General features: G+C 33.1%; 1 protein-coding gene across 2 annotated transcripts in view; it reads right to left on the bottom strand.

The window, feature by feature from the left end:
- Nucleotides 1–14912, bottom strand: part of LOC110996662 (cGMP-dependent protein kinase, isozyme 2 forms cD4/T1/T3A/T3B) — a 104017-nt gene that overhangs the window by 49683 nt on the left and 39422 nt on the right. The gene's annotated exons all lie outside the window — the stretch shown is intronic.

Here is a 14912-nt window from a genome sequence, read left to right as displayed (position 1 = left end):
TTATATATGTAAAGGTTAGCCCATTTGGGACCAGAATGCTTAAAATTCAAAACCTTTTTGTACGCAATGTGGGTGCAAATTGGACTACCGTTTGTGGCACAATTAAACACAGTGGTTGCCTAGAAGAAATCGCTCGAAAGCGATAATGCCGCCAGTGGTCCTCCTTTTCATTTTAATAATGTTCAATTTTTATATTGTAATGTAACGAAGTGTAAATAAATAAATTAATATAAAAAACATAGTGATACATGGGTCAATTCTACGATCAAATTTTAGTAAGTGTGCGTTAATCTCTGAGCAAAGGAGCGATAAACATCGAAATGACGTTTATTATAAAAACTTAATCCACCTATTAACGCTCCTTTAAAGTGCATTGTATAACAATTTAAAAGAAAATGAGGAATTACTAAAAATACAAATTACCACACAGATTTAATTTACGCTAATCTTATTCGTGTTTGTTGTCTGTCAAAGACTGACAGAAATAATTAACAGGTGAACACAGATTGACAGAATTCGAAGTGTCCTAGACCTGGTTAATATTACATTGGAATGGAGCCCAGAAATACGAAGCGACTATTCCAAAAATATGAAAGCTTTTCTAGGTATTCATAGATTTTGCTTCAGTAATATCTTTGCGTACATCACCATAAGTAACCTTTTGTTTGCAAACTAACTAGAGTATCTTCTTGTAGAAAGAAAAGTTCGATTTTTAAAAAATATTTTGAACATAAAGGAAACTACTTTAATACTCTAACACATAGACCCAAGACTATACTTGGAATACCTCTTGAGTGAGGGTATTAATTAAATAATCTATGAATAACAACAATTATATATAATAATTAAGTTTACGCATATTTTAAAGATCTAAAGAAAACTTTTCCAATTCCCTTTTGCAGCTAATCCGAAAAAATGTTTTTGTTTTACTTAAAGAAATTTGTCCGTCACCAGATCGGATTATAGCTTTATACTTGACGATTATTTTATTTGAACTGTAAGTATTAAAATTTTCAATGACGCGACTTAACTGATTACAGCGGTCACTTTTATCATATGAGTAATTACCGACAGACTTTATCAAAAAATTTGAAATCATAAAAACGGTAGATAATTTTTGCTTCCCTGACGTCACATAAGCCTTTTTAGCCAGTTGACAGACTAGGCTAATGCTATTTATGGAGTTTGACGTTATCGTGACCAAACACGAAAAACCATTAGGAAAATGGCTGCGTGATTGCGTAACGAACATAGATAAAGCATCCTAAATCTTTATCTATACTGTGTTGGCTTAGGCATCCTGCGATTCTCAATCCTGTGGTCGTAGGTTCGATCGCCGGCTGTGCACCAATTTACTTTCTTTCAATGTGCGCATTTAACATTCGCTCGAACGGTGAAGGCTGATCACCCACTAGCCTATTAAACTGACATTTTACTGCTATAAAGTGTAAGGTATAATTCCTACAGTCGGCAGAGACTACCGACCTCCACTTGCAACGATCTTGATATATATATTTTGATATTCACTCATCATCCACATTAGCAATGCACGGTCTACTTAGATGCCTATATCTGTATGGCTGAACCTCAGTATACTCTTTCATATCCTCGTCATCGCCTTCAATTGCATATTGTATATATTCAGATCGCTGGCAGACGTCACTTTCGCTCGTGATAACCAAGCAAAGAATTAAATCAGCCCTGGGCCTCAGATTTCTGTATATTTCATAATCAGCCTATGCACACGCCGTCGACTTTTTGGTTCTTAGGCAAGCCGGTTTCTTTACGAGGTTTTCCTTCACTGTTCGAGCGAATGTAAAATTTGTACATAGACCGTAAGTACATTGGTGCAAAGCCGGGGATCACAACTAGGACCCCAGGGGTGAGTGTCGCATGCTGAAGGCACTAGGCCAACATTACTATTAAATTTAGTTATTTCTAAACTGGTAAGCATTGCTGACTTTGTGCAATGCTATTCTAGAAAAAATAGTGATCTTAATAATCTAACACTTTCTTTTATATAACCTTGACACTAATTAGTGACGATAAGTCTCAATGTTAGAAATAACAGGTTGAAGTATATTCTTAGATATATAATTAACATACTTCTTGATGTAAACAATTAAAGTCCTGCATTAATTTAATTACTATTTTAAGGCATTTTTTAAAGGGCCAAATACAGACTGGGATCATTCAATGTTAAGTAATTAATTATATTATTATTATTAATAAGTCATGGACATTCACTGTACGAATCGGTCACTCTCTTTTCTTGAAGGATACACATAACATGCCTTGATTGCAGAATGCAATATAATGTTAAAAGTGTTTTGATTACTAAAATTGAGTTCATGTTTCTCGTTAATGAATTTTATTATTTCCTTTAAACAAGAATCTAGAATTAAACCTTGGTTAGTAGGTAAGTTATCATAGCGTTTATTGTTTTTTTCCTTAAGTGATTTACTACCTAGAGTCCATATTAGACTCACAATAAAACAATTGCGTACTTCTTTTCAACTCATGAATCTCTCTGTATTTAAGTTTCGTACATGGGACATGTTATATTGTCTCGAAACGCTTTCACTATCATATTTTAAAAAGTTAACCCGAGTTGTTCTTATTCTTCATACTATATATTTTTCTTTTTAAATGTTTACACTGAAAAAGAAGACATTTTCCCATAATTTCTCTTTTCAAAAAAAAAATTTCCTAGGCAGTTTTTTTTTATTTCCTATCGCAATTAATAGTAACATTTCTATACTGTGTCTTGGTATTTTTTAGTTAGTTTTAGTTTCATTGTAAATAAATGCATGGCCACACCTAACAGATTTAAAAATAGAATTAGAAAAACCTGGCATAAGCAGCCGGAAATGCGTCCTCGAAGGCTCTATTGTATCGGAAGTCGGTGATGCGTTACGTTAAGAGATCACGTAGAAAATAGATACTTGCGGTTACTTAAACTGCTTTTTATATTTATCTTATATATATTAACCAGGCTTATATTCCAATGTGGTAATGGTCCACTAGTTACGAACACAACTGTTGTCACAAATGCTCGTCGAAAACCGTATGTAATGTCATATATCAATAAATGTCAGGTAGTTTCAAAATGATTTAAATAGTAAAATAAAATAAAAATGTGACATTGCATTTGCTTATCCTCAATTGTTCAGCCAATCGGACTATTTAAATAACCACTTAGATATTTGCTTGTTAATGAACGAATCGGTGAATACATCACTCTGATTCTAATTTATAAAACAATATTGCACACTTGACTTATATTTTCGTTTATATAAAAAAAACCATCAATTTATTTCAATAATAGAGATTTAAATTAAACAAAATGACATAGCCATAACAGCAAAAGTACACGGTTATTTTACAAATTGGAATGTTTCTTTGCAAAGAACTCACTGAATACGATTTAGATTTGTCGTGATTTATATCGCGAATTTTTTGTGCGCGCTAACGTATGCCTCAGTCGCACGACGCGCTTTAACTACTCTAGTGTGCTTTGCGTTCAAATGAGCCTCAAATTGTATGAACCTACGCTTATTTTGAAACCTATGATTTTGATTAAGTAGGAGAGAACAATATGTTAGCTATTCTGCTGTGGAGTTTTTGTTATACGGTGTGTAATCCGTTTCCCAGTTCTTAGCAACTTAAAACTATCATAGTTTATCCCATCCAGCCAATGGATACTATGCTAATCTTAGACAATATGAGGCAAACATACTTATGTATTTATTGCGTGCTTTGTGACATATAGAAGCCATTATTATACGAAAAAAAAATAGTCTTAACAGGTCAATTAATTGAAAAATAAATATTTTATCCATCCAACTACAAGACATTAGTTACAATTTTGATACTACTGCATTGTATGATAAAAAAGACGATAAATATTGTATGAAATAAATTCGAAAATAAACTCACGTGATATACAAAAACTTTTACACTAATACCACTACTTTTATAATACCATAATTTAATATATATTTTTAAGTTTATTCTTAAGATAATATTGAATTTGAAGGCCTTTAAATTAAAAGCAATTGTGACCATTAAAATTTATTAAGCGTAAATAGCTGATGCTTCACCATTTCTATTTTCGAATATGCCACTGGAGTTTAGCCTTGTCAATGTTAAAGCCATAAACCTGACTGACGGCTGACTATCGACGCTAAAAATTTCCTACGTAATGAGAGGAAAATAACAATTGGCTTTTAAAAATCTGTTTAACCGATAACAATGTAAAACAATATTAAACAATGATTTCCATATAGTAAACCAAATTCTACTGTATACTGAGCTAAAGGAAATAAAAAATTATATAGAAAAGAGATATGGAATGCTTTCGTTTCTTACATTTTGATTTTAATGAAAACTATTATAAACGTTTTGTGAATTAAAAAAGTTCTATAAAATATGAGCTTTCTTTTTATCTGTATTTTTTTAATAATAATAAGTCCACGTTTTAAAGAATAAAAGCATGATATCTGCGCCACCTGTCGACATATCAATAAACACTTCACAATTCTCTGAAGTACTGCTATTACCCAATAGATGGCGATTTGCACAAAATTCATTTTCGTAAACGGTAGTTTACTGTTGAATACTGCCCCGAAATTTACATTTATTAGTTACTCTAAAAACTTATTTATTATTAAAAAAATATGATAATGAACTATATGCATGTGTATGTGTGTGTTGTGGTTTTTTTACTACGTTGTACAAAACTAGCATAAACGATATATAATTTATTAAGTGGTATTTATAATGTCGACCAAACAGACCTATAATTTGGATACTTTCTTAATACCAACAACAATAACATTTAAAAATTGAGTTAAAACGTTCATTATAGTTCATACAACTCGATTAAAGAATTCGTATATGCTCGACATTTTATCTGAAATTTCACTATAATTACACATAATTTATTTTGCTTGGTAATTATTTTTGTGCTATAATTTGGTGGTCTTACACGTTGACGTATATTAAGTTTTTTAATTTTCATAAGTTGAAAGAGCAATCACTCAATCCGTCGGAGGCAGCAAGGAGAATGTCATTTAATTAAATTAATTTTTTATTATGCTTATAATTCATTATTTATCTTTATTTCACATAATTTGCTTATCAGAATATGTTATCAAATTGTAATTGCCTGCATTTTTTAGCGAATACCCCTGCTTGGCACGGCGAGTTAAATAGTCGGAACCCTGTGTAATTTATTATGTTCATCTCAGTGATATGCCAAATATATGTCATCCAATGTTCGTGAATACTAATTTTTTTAGGTCTTTTGTAACCGAACAAATATTCAACTTCTGTGATATAATCAAAAGTTGCCAGTGGTGCTAAAACACTTATTGTCTCATATTGGATCAGCATTCTTACTCTATAACTTTCAAAGCGATACCGATCTCAATAATGAGTTTTCGTGCGATTCCAAAGTTCAGACCGAAGCGCTGCGGATATGGTAATCTAAATCTATCTTCTATTGTCATATGTTGTTCTATTGTTGTATGTATTTTTTTTTTATTGATAAAGTTTGCCAATGCTCGGCACACTGAAACATTGGTAAAAACAAACACAACATACAATTTTTAATGTGACAAGCACTTAGAGGCAAACATGACATTTATTTAGAGCACATACACAATATATCACACAAAACAATTATTAAACAAAACAAACGTTACAAAAAAGAAACAATTACAAAAAACTAAACAAAAATCGATTTTAATGTGTGAGGGGAGTAACTATGGATATCCAGACCAAGCTTGTTTATCAGAATGCTTAATCTGGATATCGGAGAGCTTTGACCAAAACGCGTTCTACGGAAAGGAGGGACAAATGGAATAATGGGATGCCTGGAGTATCGAGAGGCTACATGAATCTTAAATTTAGAAAGAAGGTTCGGACAATCAATCATGTATGTTATGTATAATCTTCTATCCTCTATCTACTTGCATCCAAAAATGTAAGAATCCGTATCGCAGCAGGTATTCAATGTCTGGCGTGAGTTTAGTTCTCACGGCGTGATGTTTACCATTAAATACGAGCAAGTATTTATTAGCCATATAAAAACCTTTTCTTAAATCGTTTAAAGTCGCAACCACTAAGCCTGCTTCCATAGTACAATTGTATATAGTTAAACCAGAGAGTTACTTAAGTAATTGAATCTCTAGACAGTAAAAGATCGATATTCAATCAAGTCGCTAAAATTCCGTCAGGCAAGTGACTGAACGAAACGTTTGACGTTTCCTAAGCGTTCCTAGGCAACAAGACTTACCTAATCTAACGATTTACAATAAAACAAAATATGGATTGGATTATTAATCAACACACTGGCTTTCAGTCAGACAGATAGTTAAATGTTTTCGACGCTGCATTATTAAAATAAAAATTCTAGCGACTATTAATTAACTGTCTATAGATTCAATTAAATCTCTAATTTAACAATTTTACTGCGACATATATATTATTTTATGTGTCAGTCACTTGTTCTTTATATACACTTTGTTTGTTGTTATATTATTTAAATAGTGTAGAAATAATGAGTTACCAATCTGAAATATATAAATCATTCCCTATAATAACGAAAATTATTTGAATTCCTTAGCTTCAATTATTGCCTTTTAATTTCTACATACTCTACGCAAAGTTCATTAGGGAAATATCCTACTGGTTATAGATTACATAACACTTTTCTGTGCCAAGCTATAAGTCTTAATGAAGACTTATAGCTTTGACAGCTTGGCACAGGGCTCCGTCGCTGTGATGTCGCCCCAGTGATAGTGGCTTTACGATTGCCCAAACTGGTACGAGTCTTATAGAATGGCTGAATATTAACCCCTTCCTGCATGATTTTTTGTTTTCGAGCCAAAAAAATATATGTTACGTAAAAAAATAAATAAAAAGACACGTATTTTAACAAATTAAAATTTATTAAAAAATATGTAAGAAAATCAGGGTTTTCCACTTTGGTTCAAATATGGCACAATATGCAGAAATTGCAAAAAAAAGTATTAAATAGTATGAAACAGCAGGAAACAATTTCTCTTCTCATTCAAGCATAAGTTGACTTGACATTTCCTGTATAGCATGTGGTATCTACCATTGCACTCAGGCACTTTGCAACGCTACCTGGATAACCCGATACGCAAGTGATCCAGCTGGTCAAGAGGAACATCTAGTTCGAATCCAGAAAGATGGCATTATTATAGCTCTAATAGCTCCTCTGGACTTCTTCTCTTGGATTGCAGTTTCGATAAGATTGCAGGATCCGCGTTTGGCGACTGTGCTGGGCTTATTGGTCATAGTGAGGGCTTCCACCACAGCTACTTTGAAATCGCTAAGGGGAAACCATGCACCAGCATCAGTATTTCCACGTCTATATAACAGCCAAGTATTGGCTGTCGTCATATCCAAAAGATGAAAGAATATGCGGTGATAAAATTTGTGTGATCAGATCTGGATTCCGCTTAACCAGGAAGTGCATCTAACAGATCCACACCTTCCATGTGACTGTTGTATGACGTGACAGCCTTTGGTCGGGGAACAGCTTGGTACACTTTTTCTTTTTTAACGTAACGTCTCACTTCGGTCATGGGTTTGCTGCCAACGTAGGTCATAGATCATAGCCAACCTGACCTTTGGGAATTTGGGTTGAGTTATCATTGAAATGTAAGAAACGTTTAATTTCTTCAAAGCGATTACATGATGATAACTCTAATTCCGTTATATCAGCAGGCAAGCTGGTATTGCCTAAGAACTAAATTTCTGTTTCTGTTTTCTCTAAAAAGCTGTCCCTTCATCTAGTTTTTGCGTTTCTGTTAGCACGTGAACTGGTACTGGTAAGTTCTGATAATGGAATGTCGCCTTCCATGTCAGAATCTGATTCAGGTAGTATTATAGGTGGCCGATCCCTAGCCCGTTTTCTGTAGTTATCATAAGAAAGAAACCTTTTCATCAGTGGTGCCGTTAGGAAGTTTTTGAATGATGGTATGTATGTACACCACCATAAAATTTTATTGGGTCCATTATATGTACTACAACAAAACAATATGAATCTAAAAATTGAGTCTCTTAGTATTTCATCCGAATGGGGTGTTGTTCATTTAGATTGCATTCAGCCTGAATCACATAATCATTATTGATGTTAAAAATAATTTTTCTATATCTTTAATTATAAAAAAATGTTTTTCCTGAACCTGCTGCCTTTCATTGAAATAAAAAACCACAGTCCGCAAGTATTACGTTAATGCATAATGTACCAAATATAAACCAACAGTAAAAGGAATATTTCTGCATGTTGGCTCATATTTAGTCCAAACCTTAAAATAACATTTTCGCAGAGTAAAATCATAAAAATACAGAAAACCTTACCTTGTCCAGATAAGTTGCAATATCTCACCTACGTTACGTATTTTTACTAACTGAAATTGGGATGATAACTATTTTTAAACGAATTTTAAAAAGACACTTACGCGGGGCACCGGTCGAAATATGTCCTTCTAACTTGCAACTCATTTTTAGTACAGCTATTTACTCAGAGATGGTGTTGTTAGTATTTAGTATGGAAGCGTATGTACCGGTTATGATCCTTCTTGCAGAAAACGAAGTTTTATTTATTCAAACAGGAAATATTGATCAAAGAACGGTGTGGATCATATTTGTACCAAAATGCAGGAAGGGGTTAAATAGGGCGTAGTAAATCCTATATAACAAGTTAAGAAAAAAATTGAGAATATGTGAGTTATGTTTCATAATAACACGTCTTTTGGGTTTTTGATTAGTTTATACCAGATATAGTAATTAAGGCTATCATAAAAACCTTTCATTAATTTTTTTAGAGTAACTTTGACGAACAGTTAAGATGAAGAAAATCATTGATATATGTACGGTGTAATTTGCGGTTTTCTGACCTCTGCTGCTCGACATCGACATAATGACAGTACTGCAACAGGTTTCATGCGTTTTCAATTATACCTATAGTAATTATATTAATTTTAGATCTCTGTTGCCGACTTTCAAGAGTGTTAATATGGTGTGGGAATAATTAGCAACCTTCCCATGGCAACAAATGAAGTTTGAGAATTATGCAATTCTATTTTTAAATTCAAATTCTACCGATTATGTGAACAAATGTAACGGGATATCTATTTGAATTTGGAATTAAACTTATTTATGAGCAGAGCTTAAATGATATGGCATTCTATTATTAAATGTTTAAAGGATCCTACTGAATATGCTAAAATCATTCAAATGTGATTATTTCAGTTTAGAATTCACACATTCATAAGGTTTAAAATAATGTCATTCCATTTTTAAATGTTAATATTACCGAATCAATCGAAATCATTCAAATATGTCTGATAATTCGAATTTTAAATTGACAAATCAAATTGTTTATAAAGCATTTTGATAAAATAATCATATAAACCCTTAGGCCTTATTTCCAGAGTAAGAAATATGTACACTATACTGATTGAACATAAATTCCATTTCACTACTAACAAATGACGACTATGCAATTTAAATGACGCACAGATAATAATTATATAAATAGGTATTTTTAAGTTGGGTCCCAGATTTCTGGATCTGTTTTATAATCATTTGTCTTATAGGCAAGTACGTGATCCTCCATCCTTTCCTTCACCGTTTGAGCAAATATTAACTGCGCTCATAGGTAGTCACAGTGCACAGCCGGGTATCGAACCTACGATCTCAGGGAGTACTTCGCTGAAGCCACTAGGCCAACACTGCACTGCGAATCGAATTAAAATGTATTCAATATAAATTTTGTATTTTCGATTCGGCGAATTAATACAATTAAAATCGCCAAAACTTTAAACTGACATTAAATGGAATAAAAGACAAATGATACTGCAATATTTCGAAAGCGATAACGTGTTACTTTTAATTGCTTAATATTATTTTTAAAACGAATTAAAAACCCTCAATTACTGTCAATCTTCGTTTGTTTAATTGGTAAATTGGTTCAATACATCAGGTAAACGTATTAATGATAACTAAAATGTGTATTTTAATATCTGTAATTTTTCTTATCTGTGTACATTGCAATAGTATAGGCAAATTGCAAGATAGTATATTCGGCCGTCCGCCGAATATTCTTTAAGCTTCCTGGCCGAATAGCCAGAGCCGGATACACGGTCTTGCATTTTTACTATAAGGCATTAGTTATATTGTATTTGCAGATTTTTGATTTTTGAAGCAAATTCTATTATTCAAGTTTCGGTATCCGGCCAAAAAATATTGATTTGGTGAACTATCATAGGCCGAATACCGAATCATAACCTAATTCGATGTAGTTCACAATATTTCGTATAGAATATCCGGCCGACATACACCGAATATATCCCAAGACTATCTCCTTGATACGTCATTAAATATTCCGGTAAATAAGATGGTCTGAAGAGCTAAACCATGTGTATAATTAAAAGGCCTCGTTATTTAACTTCCACTTGAAGCCGAGGACATCGCCGCGTACACCGTTTTAATAGAACAACTGGTTTTGATTTATTTATAACGGGTTGTTACCGGCTCGAGGTACACAAAGTATTCTCTAATTAATCTTTACGAAGAATCACTGTATACAAAGTCGATAAATTACAATATATAACTACATTATCTTTCTTCAGTTGGTAGCTCATGTCTGGCGTCGTGGTCAGCAACGAAGCATCTAGAATCATCTATCTGTTTCCACCGGTTTCTGTCCTGCGCGTCTGTTTTGTCAGTGTATAGTTTTGAGGACGATTACTCTATCCAAGTGAAAGACGGTTCATTTGGTGAAAGGCCACGTGATCTTTTACGTTTTGTGTCACCTTCTTCGATCAGTTTCTCCAAGTTCTCATCGCCTCTGCGCATTTAATTGCATAATAAACCAAATTGCCGATTAGAAATAAGATTTCGGAGTTTGTTTTTTGTAGACTCTTTCGAATCTTCAATAAATGCCTTCTGTAACCGCATACTCATACCACTACATAACTGCAGAAATAAAAAGACGATAAGAATGCTTTTGTGAAAGACAGACAATATGAAGAAGGTTCCACCGGCTCTTGCCACTTAGTCCACACGTTTGTCGACGCTATTTGGCTATACCGCTGAGGTCCTGTTTGATAGTACTCGCGGTGGATGAAGTGGGTATTGCTTCGGGTAAGCAAGTAAGGTTCTCGGAGTAGGAGACACACCCCTTCGCTTTTAGTGCAGAGGATATGTACAAGCATTGGAATAATTTCAGTTTCATATGTATGCATGAGGTCTAGTTCTGGATATTATTTATGACGGTCATTTAGGCTTTCAAATGTGTGTTAAATTATGTATTTGTATGGTTCAGTCGAATTTGTCGGAAACTGAAAATCATATCGAGATGTGATCCAACTTCCTAAATAGCCTAAGTTTCGGCACAAGCAGTGTTGAAGTGGTTTCTTGAAATTATTGAGGTATTCAAAGCCTGGTTTGTCTTCATCAAAACATGAGTTCCGGATCAGAAACCTCAAAGTATGTTATAAAAAAGCTCCGGACGTTCTATCTTTGTATTAAACTAAATCGAAACCTTAAGACTTGTTTTTCCTTTCTATGTCTGTGTCTGTAGAAACACCATATCGCTGGAATTCCAAATACCTAATTACTGGCAGACATGGCGGTTTAAAAAAAAACAACAACGCGTTGCATTATGTAAACAAAATAATTGTACCACAAAGTCCCGTTCTTCGGAAACCTTCAATATTAAGTTGAACATATATGTTTCAATAATCACGACATTTTTATTAAACAACATTTAAATCACCGCTTTGCGCGACCGAAATTACTATTTATGTATATACTGTGTTCTCTTAATTAAATTGAACGGCAAAATGTACTGAAAACGTCAGTAAACTAATTATTCTTGAACACTGTACTCAGATTATCACATCATCTACATCAATAAATTGTCACGAACCTTTCGGCGCAGTACGACAGCTTTACAATATGGATAAATAAAATAATGATCAGCGCAAAAAAATATTCGCACTTAACCAATCGTTATAAATTTCAAGCGTGACTGATCAGAGGTTACGAGGTGAGAATTTTAAACATAATACGTAGCGACGGCGCGTTTCGTTTGACTGTGATTGGTCAAAAGCATTTCGAATCATAGAGAACTTATGAGACTTTTAAAACAAAATAGCCCCTATTGAGTCGTTACTTAGAGGTCTCATACATATGAGAAAATAGTACATATAGAAGAGCTCAGCATAAGACTCTCTTTATAATAAAATACATATAATAGGTTGTTCGGTAAAGTTCAACTCATTACCATCATAAATTCATTAAAACACCGGTGGTTCATTTGTTACTAATTAATACCAAATGTTGACATCAAAGAAAGTATTTTAATGATATAATATTTAAAAAGAAATTGATATAAGTTTAATTACTGAATTACTTAAGAAAAATTATTATTAATTACTTTTGATTGACCGCTACTCTGTAACAACGGTAGCGACGAGGTATGCCATCAACTATATAATAAATAAAAGTTGTTATAATAATCGTTGCTAAAATTTTTAGATCACTGTTGGGTTGTCGTAAGTTCGAACCGAGTCGGACTTTCTGTCTAGGATAGTGCAGTATATATAGTAAGGATAGCATATAAGTAAGGATAGCATCGGCAAAACCATAATATATTCATGCCATTAGAGAGAAAAGTCGACGGCTTATGACACGCACAGAAGGCCTATAGGAAGAAACAAATGATTACGCAACAGAAATCTGCGTCCTATTAGGTTTTAGCTAATGGCGATTTCATAGTTGCTTATTAGACCGAACCAATTTAAAATGGAGGCAGGAGCGACATGGACGAGGAAAGCAAGAGATAGATCTTTGTGGAGAACACTTAGGGATGCCTAGGCAATACAACAAGAAACCGGTGTCTTATATAGTTGCAGTATAGTAATAAAATAATAACAATATTTACATTTACTTTTAACTTTTATTTCGATAATAAGTAACTAAGTAGAAATAAGATAAAATGTAACTGACAAAATTGTCATTAAAGGCTATATTTATAATTTTAAAACAACAAATTAACAATACGTGGAAACTTGAACCATTAAAACATAATTAGGCATGTTTATAAATTGATTCAAAGCTTCATATGTGAAATACTTTATATATAATAAAATACTAGCTGTCCTCTCACATTACTTGAACAATAAAATGATTTCTCGGATAGCTCTTGTGTCACTTGACATACTTACCAAGGCATCAAATTAGACGTAAGATATAAATATGCTTTATGTGTATAAACATTTTCCTAGGTGAATATATCCGCTTCATACTAAATTGTATTGATGAATAAAGTATCTATCACAAACAATGTTCGTTAGCCAAATTTATGGACGACTGTCATGTCAAGAGAAAAGTTTTTATTAATAAGAAGGTTCAATTTAATTTATATTAGAAGAGATCTTTAGGTATTCTACTAACAGTCAATACACCCGAGTGTCGTAATATAATGTGTCACTAACACATAGATCTTATTATAGATAAAATGTTTTCAGCATTTAAAGAAAAACACTTTTAACGGATTGAAGTTATGTATTATTGTAAGCTTATAATTATTTAAAATTATTTGATATATTGTTTAAATAATTATAAGTTTTTCTTAAAACGTGTAAAAGTTATGTTAATGAAAGACAATACTAGGTTTTCATCATATCATTTCAGCGGCACCTAGGCCGGCCCTATGCATATACCTATGCTTATATAACCTTCCCTACCCGATGATGGCCTAAGCGCTCAAGCTACCCATGGTGAACAAATTTTTGAAGGTACTTTTGCAGCTGAAAGCCAGCAACTGGCGGGAATTGACACAAAACAGTGAGCATTAGAAGTTTTTCATTTTGGAGGCTAAGACATATTTTGGTTCGCAAGCGGTAACCATTTTTTCACAGAAAATATTAGCGACACGTGACACGTCTACTAACTCCGCCTAAACGCGTTGAATTGACATACCAATAACGTATTAATGACATCATTAAACTAAAAAATATCTGAGTAATCAATCGAAAATGCAGCCGTGCATTGTATGCATTTTAAGTAATTTTAAAACAAGATTTCTCGCATTGCCATCTTTGGGTCACTACACGTATTTCCACTACCTTTATTTGTTCAAGTTGATGTTACTTTCACTTAGAGGCTTTGCAATTATATTTTTCTCTGGTAGAACAAATTTGCAGTTAGAGACTAGAAAATTATATTTTATATATTGTTTGTTACTCAATTGTTTTCACACAATAAACATTCTTAAAACTAAAAACTATAAAATAGCGCAATTTTTTTGCCTGTTGCCCTCAGCAGGGCTCATTTTTATTTGCGTTTATTTTATATTGTAGTGTTGGCCTAGTGGCTTCAGCGTGCGACTCTCATACCTGAGGTCGTAGGTTCGTTCCGGGCTGTGCACCCATAGACTTTCTTTCTATGTGCGCATTTAAAATTTGCTCGAACGGTAAAGGAAAACATCGCGAGGAAACCGACATGTCTTAGACCCAAAAAAGTCGACGACGTGTGTCAGGCACTAAAAATGATCATGAAACAGATTCATAAATCTGAGGCCAGGACCTAAAGAGGTTGTAGCGCCACTGATTTATTTATTTTATCTTATATATCTGTCAATAATACAGCCTTTGTAACTCAGCATACTAATTTTCTTTATAATATTATATAATATAACGCAGTAAATTCGGTTTTGTCTAAGTGTGTTTACTTGATAGTAGACAGTGATCGTGATTTAAATAAACATTTTCTAATTTTTGTCATAATTTTCTCTTCACAATGTTATTGACTAATAATCAGTACGATATTTAAATATATTATACTTTATATAGAAGTTAGTC

Source organism: Pieris rapae, chromosome 21 (genome assembly GCF_905147795.1).
Source record: "Pieris rapae chromosome 21, ilPieRapa1.1, whole genome shotgun sequence".
In the NCBI taxonomy this organism is placed as follows: domain Eukaryota; kingdom Metazoa; phylum Arthropoda; class Insecta; order Lepidoptera; family Pieridae; genus Pieris; species Pieris rapae.
This window is presented reverse-complemented; position numbering and strand designations above follow the sequence as displayed.